This window comes from Leptonychotes weddellii, chromosome 9 (assembly GCF_054177405.1).
Source record: "Leptonychotes weddellii isolate Sample4059 chromosome 9, ASM5417740v2, whole genome shotgun sequence".
NCBI lineage: Eukaryota > Metazoa > Chordata > Mammalia > Carnivora > Phocidae > Leptonychotes > Leptonychotes weddellii.
In genome coordinates, this window is record NC_138377.1 from 4,872,009 (window position 1) to 4,893,377 (window position 21,369).

The following is a 21,369-nucleotide window of genomic DNA, read 5'->3' on the forward strand; positions in this document are numbered from 1 at the left end:
TCCAATTCTCTGATACCAGCTGGGTATTCAACAACTCAGTTCCATTCTGACACCCACTCCTGGAGTTAGTGCAGATCCCACAGGTTAAAGGTGCAGTCCCATGCTCCCACTTCAAATGCCAGCCACAATTGGGGTCCCCAGGCTACTCACATTTCCGCTTGGCTGACTCCAAATTTGGCAGTTCCCTTGAGTTCTCCTCAGATGTGATAATTTGCTAGATGGCCCACAGAACTTAGGAAAACACTTATGTTTACTGGTTTATTATAAAGGATACAACTCAGGAACAGTCAAATGGAAAAGATGCATAGGGTAAGGTATGGGGGAGGTAAGTAGAGCTTCCATGCCCTCTCCAGGTGTACTACCTTCCTCACACATTGATGCTTTCACCAACCAGAAAGCTTTCCAAATCTCCTTGTTCAAGAGTTTTTATGGAGCTCAATCTCCAGCCTCACCCCATCCTCGCACCCTCCAAGGTCAGTGAGTAGGACTGGAAGTTCCAGCCTTGAAATCACTTGGTCTTTCTGATAACCAGTTCCATCCTGAGGAACAGGGCCCCTAGGGGGCCCACCCTGAGTTAATTCATTAGCATAAACTCCGGTGTGATCAAAAGGGGTTTGTTATAAATACTAAAAGACACTTCTATCACTCAGGAAATTCTAAGGGTTTAGAAGCTCTGTGCCAGAAATCAGGAACAGAGAACAAATATACTTCTTGTTACACCACAGTATCATTTCTACCTAAGTGAATTTATAGTTTAGTGTAATTCTAGTCAATGTATCAGTAGGTTTCTGAAAGAAATTGATGAACTGATTATAAAATTTATATGGAAATACAAAAGACCTAGTGTAGCCAAAATAACTTTTAAAAAGAGCAAATTTGGACAGCCTAAACTACCTAATTTCAATATTCGTATTACAAAACTACAATAGTCAAGTCAGTGTTAGATGAAAAATATAGATTAATGGGACACAGTCATACATATATGATTATTTGATTTTTAATCAGGGGCCAAAGGTAATTTCATGGGACTATAATCTTTTCAGCAAATGATCTTAGAACAACTGAATATTGAAATGGAAAAAATAAAGCTTGACTCCATCTCACAACACTTGCAGTGGTGAACCCCAAATAGATCATATGCTTTAGCACAAAGTCTGAAATTATAAAACTTCTGAAGAAAAAAAAGACAATGTATTTCTGACCTTGAAGTTGGCAGTGGGTGCTTGGAACACAAAGAGCACAAATAGTCAAATAAAATTTGATAAAATGAACTTCAAGAAAATTTAAATTCTGATTTTCAAAAGACACCATTAAGAAAATGAAAAGCAGGGTGCCTGGGTGGCTCAGTTGGTTAAGCGACTGCCTTTGGCTCAGGTCATGTTCCTGGAGTCCCGGGATCAAGTCCTGCATCGGGCTCCCTGCTCGGCAGGGAGTCTGCTTCTCCCTCTCCCGCTCCCCCCTCTTGTGCTCTTTCTCTCTCTCAAATAAATAAATAAAATCTTAAAAAAAAAAAAAGAAAATGAAAAGCATACTATAAATGGCAGAAAATATTTGCAACACGTGTATGTGGCAAATAACTTTGTATCCAGAAAGGCTCTCACAACTCAGTAAGACAAACATATGTGCAAGCCCAATACATATGTGCAAAAATTTCAACAAGCACTATACAAAAAAGCTGTATGTATAGCCAATAAGGTCATGAAAAGATACTCAACACCATTAGCCAATAGGAAACTAAAATTAAAACCAACATAAGGTTCCACTATATACCTACTAGAATAGCTAAAATGAAAAAGGTCAAACATAACAAATATTGGAGAGGATGCAGAAGAACTGAGACTCTTCGTACTTTGCTGGTGGGAATGTGAAATGGTACAATCATTTTGGAAAACTGCAAAAATATATTATAAAGTTAAATATAATCTTACCGTGCAACCCAGGAATTCCATTCCTATATATTACCTCAGAGAAAGAAATACCTATATCCCCACAACTTGCATATGAATATTCAAACAAGCTTTATTCGTAATATCCGGAAACTGGCCACAACATGCATGTTCATCAATAGGTGAGTGGATAAACCAGTTGTATTTTTCATAAATTGGAAATTACTCCACACCAAAAATTGAACAACTTCCTGATATGCACAGCAACATGGATGAATCCCACTTTATGTTAGTGTTATGTTAGAAGGCAGACACCAAAGAACACATACTTTTTGTTTCCACTTATATGAAGTTCTAGAAAAGGCAAAATTAATCTATAGTGACACAAATCCTATCAGTGTTGCTTCTGGGGAGGGATGAATAAAGAACGAGCTTGACAGTATTTTTGGGGTGGTGGGAATGTTCTGTATCTTGATTAAAATGAGGGTCACACGGTTATACACATGCATATATTTGTCAGAACTCATTGAACTGTAATTAAAATAGGTGCATTTTGTTGGATATAAGTTAAATCAGAATAAAAATAATTTTCAAATTCCACAAAGTTGGTCAGTATGTGCCTCTTCAAGCTGGTGTCTGTTCTTGCATGTTCCCATCATTCCTTGAGCACTTACTCACTTTTTGGCAGAAGATATTCCAGGTACATCTTGTACTTTCACTGTCCCACCCCTGGAATCATACAGATCTCTAAGGACCCCTTGTTCCTTTGAGTGGAGAATGGTATTTAGAAACCAAGATCTGACACTAAGTGTGTTCATTGCTACTGGGTGTAACTGCCTGCAGGTTCTCTCAGGGGACACACTCAAACACACATTCATGCCTATAGTTCTACCTCTCCTTGTATATTGAAAACTATGCATTCAGACCAACACTTCTGGTTCTAATTCAATCTGTTTCATGCTAGACCTTCACTCTGGTGGCTTCTCTTAGAGAGTCCTGAAGCTGGTAACCTAATGAGCTGTTTCAGTTCCACGTGCCATTGGTTACTAGGTTCCGGCTCTGAATATAAATCTGAGTCCCCTTGATCGGATAGCTACTTCCATATGACCTACGTTTTCCTGAGAGGTTCCTGGAGACTCATTCTCTGCTATTGATTTTTATGATGGTTATGGTTCTTTGTTTTCAAATCACATATCAAATTCTGACTAACTTGAGCAAAAAGAACATTTAGTGAGAGGGGCCCCTGTGTGGTTCTGTTGAAAATAAATAAAATCTTAAAAAAAAAAAAAAGAACATTTAATGGGAGACCAAGAGGCTCACAGCATCAGATGGAAAGCTGAAGAATCAAAATTGGAAACAATAAGGAACCAGAGAGATTCTAAGGATGGAAGAGGCAGGGCCAAGTAGCCTTCTCATTGGGGCACCACCAAAAGGATGCATCACCTGCCACTGTTCTCCACCTTATGTCCCTCCACTTGCAGGTCGGAGGTGAGCTCTGACTGAGGGTCTGACAGCCTTTCTTGGGTCACATATCGTTTTCTTGCTGGTTGAGGTCAGGGCACCCTGGCTGTTCATGCCCTTTCCCCTCCCAAGAGTGTGCCATGGAAGTGTGGCCCGGCTGATGGGAGGAGGAGAAGTGGGTGCGGGTGCTTGGTGAGCAAAATAACAGATATCCATGACAGAAACACTTTCCCTTCCGGTACCCAGCACCCGGGGATGCCCTTTGAATTGCTGGCTTGGTCCGAACTTTCAACTCATCTCCAATCCCTTTCCTCGTAGGGTCTCCTCAATTACCCCCATGTATCATTGGCCTTCTTCAAGTTCCCTCCTTCCCAACACTGTTTATTTCCCATTATCATTCCCACCTGTCTCGATGCTTTACCTTTCTTTAGAGAAGTCCTGCCCCTGCGAGAGTGCAAATCTCAGCCTGTCTGGTTCGCCTGGGTATTCCTAAAACCCAGAGCCATGATCGGCATGTAGTAGATGATCAACAGATATCTGCTGAGTAAGTGAACGGGTGGGTGCCCATGGTCGCATGGCTCGTGATGGCAAAACTGCGCTCCTTACCCTGGTAGGTCTGACCCCAACATGCATGCTTTTCTAACTATATGCTGACTCTGTCTACTGAAAGGACAGACAAAACACAAACAAACAAACAAACAAATAAGGCCACAAGACCAAATGCTCTCTCTCAAGGAAATATTCATTTGTAACTTAAAAGCCAGGGACTTGGCTGACTCAAGCTGGAAGGGTTAAATAAAAGCGGGCAGAGGGGAAGCCAGTTAAACTTGTTTTCTTTCTTTCTTTTTTTTTTTTAAGTTTTCTTTTCTTTTCTTTTTCTTTCTTTCTTTCTTTCTTTTTTTTTGCAAGAGGCCTGAGTTTGCAGTCTGCAGAGCTATCTGCTGGGCTGGTGGGAGTGCAGGAGAGCCAGAGACCCGTGAAAAGAAACCAGAGAAGCTTGCTCACAAAAGACTGAAATCCTGGTATCTCTTTTGTTTTCACCCAAGTCTGCGGCCACTGACATTCCTCTTTTACACCACGGGTGGATAATAAGCCCCCTTCTCAGGAATCGAAATGCTCTTATACATTTTAATGTGACCTTAGCGAGCGCTTTTCAGAAATCACAGGCCCATCTGACTACACTTGAGGTTGAATTGAGCTAATGGTATTCACCTCATCTTTAGATGCAAAATTGGAAGGATAAAAAGACCTTGCTGTGAAGAGGGGGGGGTGTGAGGGGAGGAGGGGGTGGGTGGGTGGGCGGGGGGGGCAGGAGGGGGAGGCAGATTATAGATACCGCTTAAAAAAAAAAATCTCATGATTGCGCGTTGATAACGAAATGTCTCCTCTTTCTAAAATCCCCCATGGGCTCGGGAGATGTCCTTACGCTTTTATTTTTAATGACAGAATCTTTTTATTCTCGGGCTGGGGAAATTTGAATGTTGCTGCATATGTGGCCAGGAGATACATTGACCTTTAGCAAATCTTATTTTTTAAAAAATCAGATGGAACATTTATTGCCATATTCCAGCCCTGTAAGATGAGAGAGAGAGAGAGGGAGAGAGAGAGCAAGTGCACACTTTCTTCCTTTGTAATCAGACGTGGATTAAATTTATTAAAGATTCTGTGTCTCCTTTTAAATGACTTGCAACTGTCTTTCTGAATTATAAGAAGCTACTTGCAGACATGGCATCCTTCTGATTTCATCTTCACATCACAGAGAACTCTTCTGAAATGGGAGGAAACTTGGTTCTTTCCTATTGCCCTTTGGCTAAAATGTGGCTCTCATTCATGTGCCCCATGCACTCAGGGCCCCAAGGAGGTAGGAACAGGGGTGAGGAGGAATGAGAGGGTGGGGGAGCAGGGTGTGGTCAGGGAAGAAGCTGGGAAGGAGCCCCTGCACTCAAATAAAACGCACGTCCCCCCAAGACAGGCTCATTTCCAGTTTTGACCTGCCTGCCGTACGTCAAAGACCTGGTAGATGCTTCCCGCCACCCGGATTCATCTGCCTCCAGGACGGAGGGGCCCGTCGGGCAATCCATCACGGAGCACACCTGGTCTGCCCAAAGGAGACAGCAGGTAGGGAGGGGCTGGCTGAGCTGTGGGCGGGGGGGTGGTGGTGGATGGCTGGGAGAGCGGGGCCCCAGGTTGACTGGTAAGGATCCGACTCTCAGGACCTCAGGCCTCTGGGCATATCTGTCCAAGGGGTGTACATAATTTATCAGCATGGAAAGGGTGACAGATTGGGATGGTCTGGCCTTTTGACTTTGCAGCTTCTGTCTGTATTTATAGAATTGGATCCTTGGGCCTTCAGGCCCCAGCGTCTGACTTTAGAATTGGGTGTGTTGACTCAGATACAGGTGGTGAATGGGATTATTATGATGATTTAAAAACTTTTTTAAGACATGAGGATCTTGTGGGGCGCCTGGGTGGCTCAGTTGGTTAAGCGACTGCCTTCGGCTCAGGTCATGATCCTGGAGTCCCGGGATCGAGTCCCGCATCAGGCTCCCTGCTCGGCAGGGAGCCTGCTTCTCCCTCTAACCCTCCCCTCTCTCATGTACTCTCTCTCTCTCATTCTCGTTCTCTCAAATAAATAAATAAATCTTTAAAAAAAAAAAAAAGACATGAGGATCTTGTTTGCTCCCACTCATTGCAAACATTCAGTTACTTGGGGGCAACACGTCTTCTTGAGAGCAATCATCCTCCGTGTGTCCTCATTACAGTTGTACCCGTAAACAGGACATGCTGATGGCAGTTCAAGTACAATTTCTTATGTGGGTCCCTGTTTGGGAAGAGAAGGCGGCAATCCAGGGCCACCGTGTCAAGAGGCAGAATCGTAGCGGAAGTTTGGGTGTAACAAGACCTCCTAAAGTCAGAATTTACGAGTTCAAAATTCACCCACCTCAGCCCACTACTGTTTCATTTGCTGAGATATACGTAGGAAAAAGTATAGTTCCGATTTTCCCTTAGCTTGGAATTCATTCATTCATAAGGAAATTCCGGGTTGAGAGATGCTTTTGCCTAAAACACTTGGGCATTTAATATGTCTGTTGAATGAACAGATAAATGAATAAATGCATGAGTGAATAACTGAGTGGAGTCTAGGGGGAGTGAACGTCATGCTGGGCCTGGGCATTTCAATAAACGTCGAACACGAGAGAAGGAGTAACTTTCCGAGTGAGCGAATGGGTGAGCAGGTGAATTTTCGGCTGCAGGGAAAGTGAGCCGGGCAGAGTAGGTGGTTCTTAAATCAAGTATGAAGTGCCTGAGTAAGTAAGCCATTTTCCCAGCATTGGGTGGAGTGTCCCCAGCCCGTGGTAAAGCCATGGGACAGAAGGTTGAATGAGTGGATGGTCTCCTTTCCCCAGAACAAGCCCAGGGCTGGGTGGAAGGGGAGTGGTCATCACTGACCCCTTCCTATTGGGGAAGGGACCCGGTCTCAGAGGTCAAGTTCCTAACAGAGTTCCTATGCGGCGGAGCCAAACTTAACAGCGGGGTCTGACTCCAAATTGCGTGATTGCGCCTCTGTTCTGGGATATTCTGCTGTCCCCTTTGGAGCCTTTGTCCTCAGGGCTTGGCCCTGGTAGAAGGACGGGCTGGCTCCCTGCCTGAACAGCACACCTGTAGGGCTCACCGCCCGGCTGGGTGCTGGGAATCTTCTTCATACATGAGAGGTCCCACCCCTGCCCTCCAGGGCCTGAGAGCTTTCTTTCCATTGCGTGCCCAAAGCCCAGGGGGAGCTGGCACTGCTCCTCCAACCTTGTCCTGACCAGTCCTCAAAAAATGCAATCTTGAATGAGCAGAGGCTGAGGAGGGGCCCTTGGTCAATTCCTTGGACCGGGGCCACCTTGCCTGAAGAATCCTTTGGGGTTGGATGCTCCTGCCAGGGTCCCCTGAGGCACTGGCCTGGTTCCGCCTGACCTGACCTGGCCATGTTGGTGAGCTGGGGTGGGTGGGGAGCAGGGTGGGGCCGTGCTTAGCTGTGTCATCCGCGGGGGCTGACTTCCCCCACCACAGGAATGTGCTGACAGTCCTGATTTTAGCGTCCCCCAATCCCTCATTGGCAGTTCACAATTTAAATATGTTCCAAGACTCAGAGGATTGATCGATCCTTCGTGCACCATGGTTACTTTTAAGTCCGACTTACTGTGGTTGCCTTTGGGGAGAGGGAGACGGCAGGGCCATAGTGAATGAGCTTGGGCTTCCAAATCAGCCGACCTGTGTTGAGCTGTGTGACCTTGGGCAATCGACTGCCCCTCTCTGAGCCTTAGTTTTCTCTCTAATGAGGGTGCTAAGAACGCCTAAGCTGCAGGGTCCTCTGAGGAGCGGAAGTCCTCATGTGGATGACTGGGTACGTAGTAAAACTGTGTAGCTCTTTTTATTTGCAGAATTCTGTGTTTACTAATGTTAATATTTCTTGAGTTCTCACCGTGTGCTAGCCTAAGCTCTAAGCCCCTTACAAAATGACCTTGTAAAACCCGGAGGTTACTGTTACTGTTCCCACTTTCCAGTTAAAGGAACAGCCTTAGTGATGGGAGGTGATCTGCTCAAGGTCGCACAGCTAGTACCTGGTGGTGCTGGATCTCCAGTGGCTGCCCCCGAATCTGTCTCACCCAAAGAGGAGTGTCCATCACGGAGAGGACGCCTTGCCTGGGACCCTACCGTGGTGCCCCTGGACTCAGCGGACAGAGTCAGAGCCTGAACACGCTGGGCGTGGCATCTCAGAAGCTCATGGAAGGGCTACCACGTGAATGTTGCTGGGACTCTTGGCGACCTGTGTGGGTGGGTGGGTGCCAGGGTGGGGCGCCAGCCGCCGCGAGATCTTAATGTGCTCTCAGAAAGATCTGACTATCAAATATATGTGCGCTGGGAAGACGGCTTCAAACACAGTCCCCAGTGAGAGAAGGCGCTCTCTTGTATTTTGCCATAAATATTTGGAGCGGAAATTGCCTTTGAAGATAAAGATTGGGCTAGAAGCAGAGCCCGCCCTGGCCGTGTCGCCCACAGTGGGAAACGCTGACAGGGGTGGGTGGGGGGGGGGGATGAGCAGCAGGAGAGTGGAGCCTCCAGGCAGACAGAGCGATTGAAGGGATTTGGGGGCTTGCGGTGAAGCATACCAGCCTCGGCCTTCAGTGGGTGGGAAGCCGGCTGGATGGAACAGCCCTACGGTACCGCAGTGAGCGTCCTGGGAGAAGCTTGGACTTTGGAGCATGGGCTGGACTGGAGTGACCGCTCACTAGCCCTGACTGTGGTCAAGTCACTTAACCTCTCTGAACCTTCTTCTCATTTGTAAAATGGGGAATAAAGTAAACCTCCCCTTGTCGAGGTCAGGCTTAACTAAGCTAAGCTACAAAGTATTGGATGGTTCTGTAAGTTCTTCTTCAACAGCTTTATTGAAGGATAATTCACAGGCCATACAATGCAGCCATTTAAAGTTTACAATTTAATGGCTTTAGGTATATCACCAGGTAAGTACAACCATCAGCACCGCCCATTGTAGAATATTCCATCCCACGATCACCCACTCCTATCTTCCTCTTCTCCCAGCCCCTGGCAACCATTCATCTACTTTCTTTTTATAGATCTCCCTATTCTGGACTTTTTCATATAAATGGAATCATGTATGCGGTCTTTCGTGGCTGGCTTCTTTCAGCACGATGTTTTCAAAGTTCGTCCATGCTGTAGCCTGTGTCCGAACTCCATTCCTTTGTATGGCTGAGGAATACTCCAGCGTATGGATAGACCATACTGTATTCACCAGTCGTCGGGTGATGGACATTGGGTTGTTTCCACTTTTTGGCTATGATGAATGATGCTTCCATTAACATTCGCGCACACATTTTTGTGGACGTATGTTTTCATTTCTCTTGGCTATATACCTAGAAGTAGAATTGTTGGATCATATGGTAAGTCTTTGTTTAATTGTTTGAGGAGCTGCCAGACTGTTTTCCAAAGCGGCCGCACCATTTTAACATTCCTACTGCTAGTGTATGATGGTTCTCCACACAGTATTCAGATGAGTTGTTCTGTACTCCCAGGACATCCAACAGCCAGAATCAGAGATTTACAAAGCCTGGTGCCTGCAGCATCCAGCCTCATCCTTGCCCCTCATGGTGTGGACTAGCTGGAGCTTCCGGCCGTGCCTCCCCCACTTCCCTTCCTTCCTTACTCACATTAAAAAAAAAAAAAAAGAAGACTTTATTTATTTATTTGAGAGAGAGAGAACTAGTGGGAGGTGAGGGGAGGGGCAGAGGGAGAGAGAGAGAAGCAGGCTCCCCAATGAGAAGGGAGCCCAATGCGGGACCCGATCCCAGGACTCTGGGATCATGACCTGAGCTGAAGGCAGACGCTTAACCGACTGAGCCACCCATGTGCACCCTTTACTCACATTTTTGTCCCTGGAGGAACCCCTTTGCTTCTGGGCTTTCCAAACCTCCCTGTCCACCTGGCTTGGCCCTTCCCAGGCTCCCACAGAGATTTCTATGCCTCCATGGAGCTGTGACTTCCTTGGAGAAGGAACTTCGATTTCTCCTGTGCTGTCTTCCTCACGGCACTGCATGACCAGCTGTGGGAGCCCATGCCAGCTGGTGTGGTGGAGAACAACTGCATTTGGCTCAGATGGACGGGGGTTCTGATCCTGGCACTGGAACCGATAGCTGTGGGCTACCAGGCAAGCTCAGCTCCATCCTCACAAATAGCATCCCAAACCAAACAGCAGTGACAATAGAAAGGGGGTAATTACAGATTTCTCGGTCTGTCAGGTAGTAAATGTTTGTCGAATGTGCACATAAGTAAGTAAGAGCAGTATGTAATGGGTAAAACAAAGGTGGTGCTTTGTTATTTCCCAGGGAGCTATGGGCAACCCAGTCCTGCATGTTCCAAGAAATATTTTCCTTTATCCCAGCAGCAGTGGTCTATGTGGACACTAAGTATGATGCCCATTTTATAGATGTTAAAACTGAGGCTCCAAGAACTTCAGTTGTCAAGGCTGCTCATACCTACAGAAGAAGTTAGAAAACTTCTTAGGGAATAGGAAGGCCACAGTTCCCAAAATATGTCCCTAGAACATGAGTCCCACAAGACACCATGTGTAAAAAGTGTCCTAACCTACATGAGATTGAGAAACAGTCTGCAGGCGGTAGCCTCTCTCAGGACTCTCTCACTCAGAGGCTCCCCACAGACTGATGTGCAGAGAGCGGAGGGTGACAGTGTCTGAGAAAGCTCTGCTGTGAATTTCCAAAATGGTCCCTGTCTTCTCTCTTTAAGTAAGGGAAGTGGTCTTGGCTGAAAAAGAGCTAGCTTGTGGGGGCCTGGGTGGCTCAGATGGTTAAGTGTCTGCTTTCGGCTCAGGTCGTGATCCCAGGGTCCTCGGATCGAGCCCCACGTCTGGCTCCTGGCTTGGCAGGGAGCCTGCTTCTGCCTCTCCCCCTGCTCATGCTCTCTCTTTCTGTATCTCTCTGTCTCAAATGATAAATACAATCTTTAAAAATAAAAGAGTTAGCTTGTTTGGGGGTATGGGTAGAAGAGGGGGGTCTTCCTGGTAATGTGACCCTCGACTCTGGCATACTCTGAACCGGGCAGGACAGACAGTCATCCTCCTGAACCCACAGTCTCTATGTACAGAAGAGAAAGGGCTGCAGGAGAAGAGCCTGCCGGCCTGCTGGTCGACCACCCCACTCTCGATCAAAGCCTCGTGCTCCAGAAAGATGCACTAGCCCTTCACTGCCCAGGGCTCCACAGTGGTGGCTTGCTCTTTTCTTTTTTTTTTTATTAAAAAAAAATTAAAAAATTATTTTACTTTATTTTTACTCAAAAAAAATTTTTTTTCTAGCAGTGGTTTGTTCTTGATATCAAGTCTCCTTCTCCTCCCGTCTGCACCCCATCCTGGGCGCAAAATCACACAACTCATTGGATGGAGAGCACAAGGCTTCCATTCTGCCAGTGACTCTTGCCAGCTGTGACTTCAGGGAGAGTCCCTTTGGGTCCCCAGGAATAAACTGTGGCTCAGTTGGGCACGGGGCTCCTCATAGGAGCAACACCGAGAGAGAAGCAGCCCTTCTTGAACACCTACTATGTGCCAGGGACACACACACACGTGTTGGCTTATACCATGCAAGGATTTTGGTCATGTTCACAAGATGAGGGTGCCGAGGTCCCGGGAGAGAAAGGGGCCCCTGCAAGATCAGACCATGATGGGGCTGGGATTGGAATGAGGGCTTCCCTCTGGCCGCGGCTGGGCCCACACCACTACCCTGTGGCACTGTGACCAAGTGGAGCCTTCTACAACCTCCGCTCTGATCTGTGGCCAGGGACATGGCTCTAAGGAAGGGCCCAGGAGCTCAGGTCCTCCCCACTTGGACACAGATAATCAGTCTGTTCCTTGAAAGAAAAGAAACAGCCCCGCTGACCTCCAGGTTGAATGCATGTCCCCAGAGCGTGCAGGTGTTCCAGAGACAGCACGGCTTCACGACACCCCCCAAACTGTCCAAATAGCTACTTGCTTCCATTCCCCACTGGGCCAATAAATCAATAACCTTCCTAAAGCACAGATGCGTTTTTTCCCCCTTTGTCCCCACTGGTAAAATAATTATCACTGAAAATAATCGTCTTTTTAAAAATTATTATTATTTGTCTTTATTTCTCATCCATTCACAAGACATCACAGGAGCTAATTGTTACTGTGGTAAAACATCCATAACATAATATTCATCATTTTAACCATTCCTAAGTATACAATTCAGTAACATTCAATCCAGTCACACCATCGTGTGATCACCTAAAACTTCTTCACCACCCCCAACAGAAACTCGGACCATGCATAATTGCTCCCCATCACCCCCCAGCCCCCAGCCCCAGGGAAAGTTCTTATTTACCAAATGCTTCCCCCCTGCCTGTCCCCAACCACTACCCCTTTTTGGGAATATTTCTAAATAAACACCCACAGCACACATCCAACCAGGCCGAGCACAGGAAGCTGCCCGGGTTCTGGTCTCGGAAACCTAATTAGGAGAAAGGGAAACTACAAACCAAGGGTTCCCAAAGACAGGAACCTGGGCGGCTTGAGTTACCTTCCTTCTGGAGGGTGGGGCCCGCCCGGGGAGATGGAAAACTGGATCCAGGTTTGTTTTTGAAATGTCTGGGCTGGGCTTGGCCTCCTGGCTCTGCTGGCCGCAGCTGGGCGGCCCGTCTCCCCTTGCCACACAGACCGTGAACTATTTTCTCTCGTGCTTTGTTCCAGCTGCTTCCCAGGCCCGGCAGGCATCTCCCCTCCCCTCCCCCGCGCCGGGCATGGGTCTGGGGTGGCAGGATGCAGCGCTGTCCGGCAGGGGCAGGTCGGAGGGTGGGTTTGTCGGTTTTTGATCCCAAGCTGCAGTTTGGCCAGAAATAACGAAGAAGAAGAAACAAAAGACACAAAACACTGATTTCTGGCCTCAGATATCAACAAAGAGGGAAAGGAAAGTACCTGGGACATTAGCATCAGCCTTGGACTTGAATCTTCTATCTTCTAGCTGTGTCACCTCAGACAGGAGCTTCAAACCCTTCAGACTGAGTTTCCAACTTGGTAAGAGAAGGTAACTTGAGCGTCTCATGCTACGTTTTGTCATTCTGTAGTAGGAACACCATGTCATGGGCCTTGGCAGTGTTAGTCTGTTCAACAGAATGTCTTTGTGCTCTTTGTCCGCCTGAAAACTCCTATTCATCCTGCAAACCCCGGATTACATAGCCCTTTCTCTGTGAGGCCAGCCCAGAGGACCCCAAAGGTTAATCGCTCCCATCTTTGTTCTATTCCAGTACCTCCTACAGTTTTCTGTATTATTTACAGCCCTCTCCTGCCATTTATATTTTTACTCCTCTGTTGGGCTGAGCTCCTCAAGGGCAGGGACGTTGCTGATTCATTCTTGTGTCCACACACAAAACGTGCTAGATAAATATGAGGTCCTCTTTGCATTCTGGTGACCCCGAGGTCTACTTCCCCTCTGCTGGGGCCCACTTCCATGTGCTGGAGGTCCCAAAGAAGTGCTTAAAGTTCCACTCTTTGGGGGACCTTGAAGGGAAGGTCTAGGGTCCTGACTGGTTGCAGGAGTCAGAAGGAGTACGGCTGGGGGGGGCGGTGAGTGGGACCCTGTCTTCTTCTAGAATTTGGGGGAGCTGCCATGGGACACCTGAGCAGGGCCTAGCATTTGGGCCCTGGAGGTCAGCTGCTGGTGCTGTCTCGATCCTGTTTAGTACCTGGCTCGGCCCAACCTCTCGGATCTGTTTGTAAAAAATAATTATTTGCTTAAAACATGTGAAGTGCTCCTGTAATTTTAATTGGTTTAATTTAAATTTTAAACGACGGATCTTCAACCTCTAATCACTTTGAAACTGAAGTGCTTTTCACCAAATGTGAAGTGCTGTAAGGGTTGGAGATGATTATGTGTAGTTCAGAGTGGAAAGGGATGAGAGAGAAGGAGAGAGACAGGAAGGAAGATACAGAAAGGAAGGGTCAGAGAAAAAGAGAAAGAGAACATGCCAGAATTGAGGTGGCGAAACTTCCCCGTGGGCTGAGCCACCGTGAGTGCAAGGTGCAGCTCCTACCGAGATCTAGGCTGAGCCAAGAGAATGAGTGCCATCAGCCTGTGTCATCCAAATTCATGTTTGATTTTGCATACTGACACAGAGCTTAGATGGATGGTGAGATTTATAAATACTTCTTGTTAGGTTTTCTGATTGCAAATTTCTGATAAGCCTTCTGAAGTTGAGCTTGGTGTGTGTCCCCAGAGCCCCGGGCACATGTCTGGTCTGCCTCTGGGGTCACCCAGCACGGGCCATAGAGCAGCCCTGACAGTGGGGCAGAAGGATGAGCTGAGGGGCAAAGATTCAGAAATTTGAGCTTGGTGTGCAGGGCCCTAGAGCGGACGTCCTGCTGGAGGATGGGGCTCCAGCACCAGGCATCAGGGCAGGGCATGCGTGTGCACACGCGGGAGTGTGTGTGTGTGTGTGTGTTGGGGGTGGGCTGCTGGAAACACCTGGCTACAGCTGGTGTGGCCGGGCATTCCTGGGAAACTCCAGAACCCCTGCATGGCTGCAGGGTACCGTGGGACCCAGAAGCTCCAGCCACAGAGGCCCCAAGCTGGGGATGGGGGTCCAGCAGCTGGGGTGGATGGGCCGCCTACAGCTGCTGCCCAGTGTCCCTGCTGCTTTCTTCTTTCTCTCTGCACAGTGATGCCAAAAGAGCAAGAGAGATCAGACTTCATTTCCACCGGCCTGACTTCCAATTTCACTTTTGCTCCTTTCCTCCATGTATATAACTCTGGGCTGGTTCCTTTGACTTTCCAAGGTTGTTTTGCTTGCTTGTAACTAGGAAATAAGCACTTTCTTTGTGCTGTCTTGGCTTTTGGGGCAGGGTTTCCCCAGCCTCGCCTCTGGGCTTTGAATTGGCCCTATGCTTGCTTCTGCAGCTCTTGGCCTTCTGGAACACATAATTCAGGCATTCCCTGTGATACACTGCATATATATCCTGGCCCCATCACACTGAGCTTTTCCAAGGCAGTCCTCGGTCCAACTAAAGTCTGTGTTCCCAGCACCCACTTCAGGATCAGGAACTGAGTACAGCTCAGACTGGAGGCTTCTGGAAGGGTGCAGTGGGGTGGAGGAGAAAGGCCATGTGTCAATCAAATATTGATTCCAGGCTCTGCCATTTACAGCCTGAAAAGTCCATTCACCAGTCTGAGCCTTAATTTCATCTACTATAAAAATGGAATCAGCCTCACATGACCCCCCAAATAATTTCCAGGAGGATTATGAGCTACATGGGAAAAGAGAAACTTTAACACATTTAGAGGAAACTATGATAGAGTATCTTCATGACTTTGGGGATACTGAAGAACTTTTAAAAGAAACCCACAAGAAAAACCCCAGGAAAATACTCATAACTTTGACCACGTGAAAATGAAGGTCTTCTGTTCAGTGAAAGATACCCTAAGAGAAGTGAAAAGATAGGCTACAAACTGGCAGAAGGTATTTGCAATACATATAACAATACATACAATAGAAGAGTAAGAAAAGACTATGAATGGGGCACTTGGGTGGCTCTGTTGGTTAAGCTTCCAACTATTGATTTTGGCTCAGGCCTTGATCTCAGGGTCATGAGATGGAGCCCTGGGTTGGGTCTGCGCTGGGTGTGGAGCCTGCTTAAGATTTTCTCTCTCTCTCTCCCTCTCCCTCTGCCCCTCCCCTGCCCCACTTGCACTCTCTCAAAAAAAAAAAAAAAAAAAGAAAAGAAAAAAAGAAAAAGAAAGACCATGAGTAGAAAAATGGGGAAAAGATCTGAACTTGAATTCATGGAAGAGAAACTGCATGAGGCTCCAAACCTAGGAAGAGAGTCTCAACCTTCTTAGAAATCAGGGAAATGTAAATTAAAACCGTATGTACTAGGTTAGCGAGACTACCTGGCAGAAAAGGATAATGGGCAGATGGCAGAAGGTAGGCTGGAGCTGACATTTGAGGCAGCAGGCTTGCTGGGCAGACTACCTGCACACCCCCCACCCCAGCCCCATACAGCCTTCCCAAGGCAGTGCCCCTCTGCAGACCCCAGGAGAGGACAGACTCCAGAACCTTCAGCATCCACTCCTGTCACTTTCTTTGGGTTTGATTTCCTATTTTCCTCTCCCACTTCTTGAGATGGAAGTTTGGATTATTGCCTTTCAGCCTTTATTCCTCTCTAATATATACATTTAAGATGCTACCAATTTCTCTGTAAGCATGGCTTTTGTGCAGTCCACAAATTACCATCCTATGTTGTCACATGGATCATAAAGATGTTTCATTATCATTCAGTTAAGATATTTTGTAATTTCCATTGTGATTTTTTGTTTGGTCCAGAGTATTTATTGGAAGTGTATTTCTTAATTCCTCCAAATTCTTAATTTTCCAAAGCATTCTACTTATTTTGCTACTGATGCCTACCTGAATTCCACTCTGATCAGAGAACATGCTCTGTGGTATTTTAATCCTTTCCAATGTGTTGAAACTTGATTTGTGGCTCAGCATAGGGTCAATTTTGGTAAATGTTTACAAGGTATACTCTATAGTTGCTGGGTGCAGTGTTCTAGAAATGTCAAGTCAAATTGGTTATTATGTTATTCAAAACTGGTCCACTTGTTTGATTAGTTACTGAAAGATGTGCTAAAATCTCTCACTGTGATAATGATTTTGTTTATTTCTCCTTTTAGCCCTATCAGTTTTTGTTTTATATATTTTGAGGTTATATTACTAGGTGCATGCATATTTACAATTATTGTATCTTCCTAGCTAATTGGAGTTTGCATTTTACAAAATATCCCTCTTTATAGCCAGTTACATTTTCTTCCTTGGTGTCTTCCTTGTCTAATATGAATGTAGCTTGACCAGCTTTCTCTTGCTTAGTATTTGCATTGAGATATCATACCATCCTTTTACTTTTAACCTCTCTGTATCCCTTATATTTTAAAGTGTGTATCTTGTAAATGGCATATAGTTAGGCATATGTTTTTTTCTTAAATCATGTCTTACAGGCTTTGTCCATTTATACTTGATGTAATGATTGATATAGTCTATGCTGTGTGCTGTTTCTTCTTCCTTTCTTGCCTTTTGGATTCACTGAGTCTTTTTTTTTTTTTTTTAATTCTTTTTTTCCCCCTCCCTTCACAGTATTTATACATTCTTTTAATGGTTACTCTAGAACAATGATTCTCGAACTATGGGATCTCAGGACTCCTTTCTACTCTTAAAAATTGTTGAGAACCCCCAAATTATTTATCTCACTTACATCTATTAATATTTTATTGTGTTATAATTGAAAACTAAAAAAATTAAAATACTTATTAATTAATTTAAAAGTAACAATAATACATACCAGTGAATAGAAATAACTTATTTTTGAAAAATAGCTGTCTTTTCTGAAACATAAAATTGAGAAGATGGCATTGTTTTCTATTTTGGTATATTTCTTCAATATATAGCTTAGTAGAAGACAGCTGTTATCTTCATTTCTACTTCTGCATTCAGTTTGTTGTGATGGTAAGATACATAAAGAAAACTTGACCTAATTCAGATATGTAGTTGGAAAAAAAGAGGAGGATTTTATTTTATCTTACTTTTTAAAATTGAAGTATAGCTGACATACAATTTTATATTACTTTCAGGTGTACAGCAGGTGATTCCACAATTCTGTACATTACTCAGTGCTTACCACAATAAATGTAGTCACCATCACAACATAATTACAATATTATTGACTACATTTTCTATGCTGTACTTTCCAACTTTGTGGCTTATTTATTTTATAACTGGAAGTTTGTACCTCTTATTTCCCTTCACCTATTCATCCCCCATCCACTTCCCCTCTGGCAATCATCAGTTTATTTTCTGTGTTTGAGAGTCTGTTTGTTTGTTCATTAGTTAGTTTGTTTTGTTTTTTAGGTTCCACATATAAGTGGAATCATATGGTATTTGTCCTTCTCTGACTTACTTCACTTAGCATAATACCCTTTAGGTTCATCCATGTTGTTGCAAATGACAAGATTTCATTATTTTTTATAGCTGAGTACTATTCCAATGTAAATATGTGCCATCTCTTTCTTACCCATTTATCTATCAGTGGACACTTCGGTTGCTTCATATCTTGGCAATTATAAATAATGCTGCAATAAACTCGGAGGTACATATATTTTTTCAAATTAGTATTTTTATTTTCTTTGGGTAAATACCCAGTAGTGAAAGTACTGGATTATATGGTAGTTCTATTTTTAATTTTTTGCAGAAACTCCCTACTGTTTTCCATTGTGATTGTACCAGTTTATAACCCATCAACAATGTATGAGAGTTCCCTTTTCTCCACAATCTTGCCAACACTTGTTATTTCTTGTCTTTTTGATAATAGCCATTCTCACTGGTGTGAGGTGATATCTCATTATGGTTTTTATTTGCATTTCGCTGATGGTTAGTGATGTTGAGTATCTTCTCATGTGTCTGTTGGCCTATCTGTATGTCTTTGGAAAAATGTCTGTTTAGGTTTTCTGCCCATTTTTTAATCAGATTTTTTGTTGTTTTGGTGTTGTTGTATGAGTTCTTTATGTAGTTTGGATATTAATCCCTTATCATATATATTATTTGCAAGTATCTTTTCCCATTTAGTAGATTGCCTTTTTGTTTTGTTGTTGGATTCCTTTGCTGTGCAAAAGCTTTTTTTTGGTGTGTGTGTGTGTGTGTGTGTATGTGTGTGTGTGTAGTCCCAATTTTTTATTTTTGCTTTTGTTTCCTTTGCCTGAGGAGACATATCCATAAATATGTTGCTAAGGCTAATATCTAAGAGATTACTGCCTATGTTTTATTTTAGGAGTTTTATGGTTTTAGGTCTCACATTTAAGTCTTTAATCCATTTTGACTTTATTTTTGTGTGTGATGTAAGAAAGAGGTCCAGTTTCATTCTTTTGCATTTAATTGTCCAGTTTTTCCAAAATCATTTATTGAAAAGATTATCTTTTCCCCATTGTATATTCTTGCCTCCTTTATCATAGATTAAGTGACCAAATAAGTGTGGGTTTATTTCTGGACTCTCTATCTTGTTTTATTGATCTATGTGTCTATTTTTATGCCAGTACAAGACTGTTTTGATCCTATAGCTTTGTAGTATATCTTACAGTCTGAGATTGTGATACCTCCAACTTTGCTCTTCTTTCTCCAGATTGCTTTAGTTATTCGAGGTCTTTTGTGGTTCCATACAAATTTTTGGATTATTTGTTCTAGTTCTATGAAATACTATTGGTATCTTTATAAAATTTACATTGAATCTATAGATTGCTTTGTGTTGTATGGACATTTTAACAATATAAAATTTTTTCAATCCATAGACATGGTGTATTTTTCCATTTGTTTGTGTCATCTTCAATTTCTTTAATCAATGTAATTTTCAGAGTATAGATCTTTCACCTCCCTGGTTAAATTTATCCCTAGGTATTTTATTCTTTGGATGCAATTGTAAATGGGAATATTTTCTTAATTTCTCTTTCTGATAGTTCATTATTAGTGTATAGAAACACAACAGATATCTATATATTGATTTTTTGTACCCTAAAACTTTACTGAATTCATTTATTAGTATTAAAATAGTTTTTTTTGGTTGAGTCTTTAGGGTTTTCTATATATAATATCATGCCATCTGTGAATAGTGATAGTTTTAATTCTTCCTTACCAATTTGGATGCCTTTTATTTATTTATTTTTTCTCCTATCTAATAGCTACAGCTAGGACTTCCAGTACTATGTTGAATCAAAGTGGTGGGAGTGGACATCCTTGTCTTGTTCCTAACCTTAGAGAAAAAGCTTTCAGGTTTTCACCATTAAGTATGAAGTTAGCTGTAGGTTTTTCATATATGGCTTTTATTATGTTGAGGTATGTTCCCTCTAAACCCACTTTGTTGAGATTTTCATCACGAGTGGATGTTGCATTTTGTCAAATGTTTTTTTTCTGCCTCTATTGAGATGATAATATGTTTTTTATCTTTTCTCTTGTTAATGTGATGCATCACATTGATTGATTTATGAATATTGAACTACCCTTGCACTCTTGGAATAAATCCCACTTGATCATGGTGAATGATCCATTTATTTATTTAAAAATTTTATTTTTTTATTTGAGAGAGAGTGAGCGAGTGCACAAAGAGGGGGAGGAGCAGAGGGAGAGGGAGAAACAGGCTCCCCACTGAGCAGGGAGCCTGACATGGGGCTCGATCCTAGGACCCCTGGATCATGACCTGAGCCTAAGGCAGACATATAACTGACTGAGCCACCCTGGCGCCTGTGAATGATCTTTTTAATGCATTGTTGAGTTCAGTTTGCTAAAATTTTCTTGAGGATTTTTGCATTTATGTTCATCAGGGACATGGTCCTGTGGCTTTTGTAATGTCTTTGTTTAGTATCAGGGTAACGCTGGCCTTGTAGAATGAATTTGGAAGTTTTCCTTCCTCTTAATTTTTTGAAATAGTTTGGGAAGAATAGGTATTAACTCTTCTTTAAATGTTTGGTAGAATTGACCTGTGAAGCCATTGATCCTGGACTTTTGTTTGTTGGGATATTTTTTTTTTTTATTACTGATTCAATTTTGTTATTAATAATTGGTCGGTTCAAGTTTTTTATTTTTTCCTGCTCAGTTTTGGAAGACTGTATGTTTCTAAGCATTTATCCATCTCTTTTAGATGGTCCAATTTATTGGCATTTAATTTTTCATAGTATTCTCTTTAATTCTTTGTATTTCTGTGGTGTTGGTTGTTATTTCTCAACCTTTATTTCCGATTTTATTTATTTGTTTTCTCTCTCTTTTTTCCTTGGTGAGTCTGGCTAAAGGTTTATCAATTTTGTTTATCTTTTCAAAGAACCAGTTCTTGGTTTCATTGATCTTTTCTTTTTTTTAAGTCTCAATTTATTTTCACTATTTCCTTAAAAGAGGAGTATTTTAATAGCTTTTTCAGAATATTGTCTATTTTCTTCTTTTATCTGATATCAAAACTTCACAAATGGTAGTTTCTTAAAGGTTAGTTATAATTTTGAATTTGAATTATAATTTGAATTGAGACTATATCAATGAACTTTTAATATTTTGTTTCATTAAAATCCATTGGTTTCTCTTGCAATTGGAATAGGTCATTACTCCTGCATAATTTTGTAACACTATATTGATTATTTGAAAAATATTATTTCTTTGACTTATGCAAGTCTTCCAAATGTTCACATATTTGATTACGTGACATAAAAATTACACTTATTTATATCAGCATTAATCTTACCAGAAAAGTCTTTAAATATTTGGGGAACCACTAAGTTCATGATGGCTAATAAAAAGTTTTCCAAAATATTAACTTCTAATTTCTAATTTGAAAACTCAAATTATATCATGGGTAATACACACCATAAATTGTTTTCCTTAAAGTGACATGTTAACTTTGTTAATTTTTGAGAGGATGACT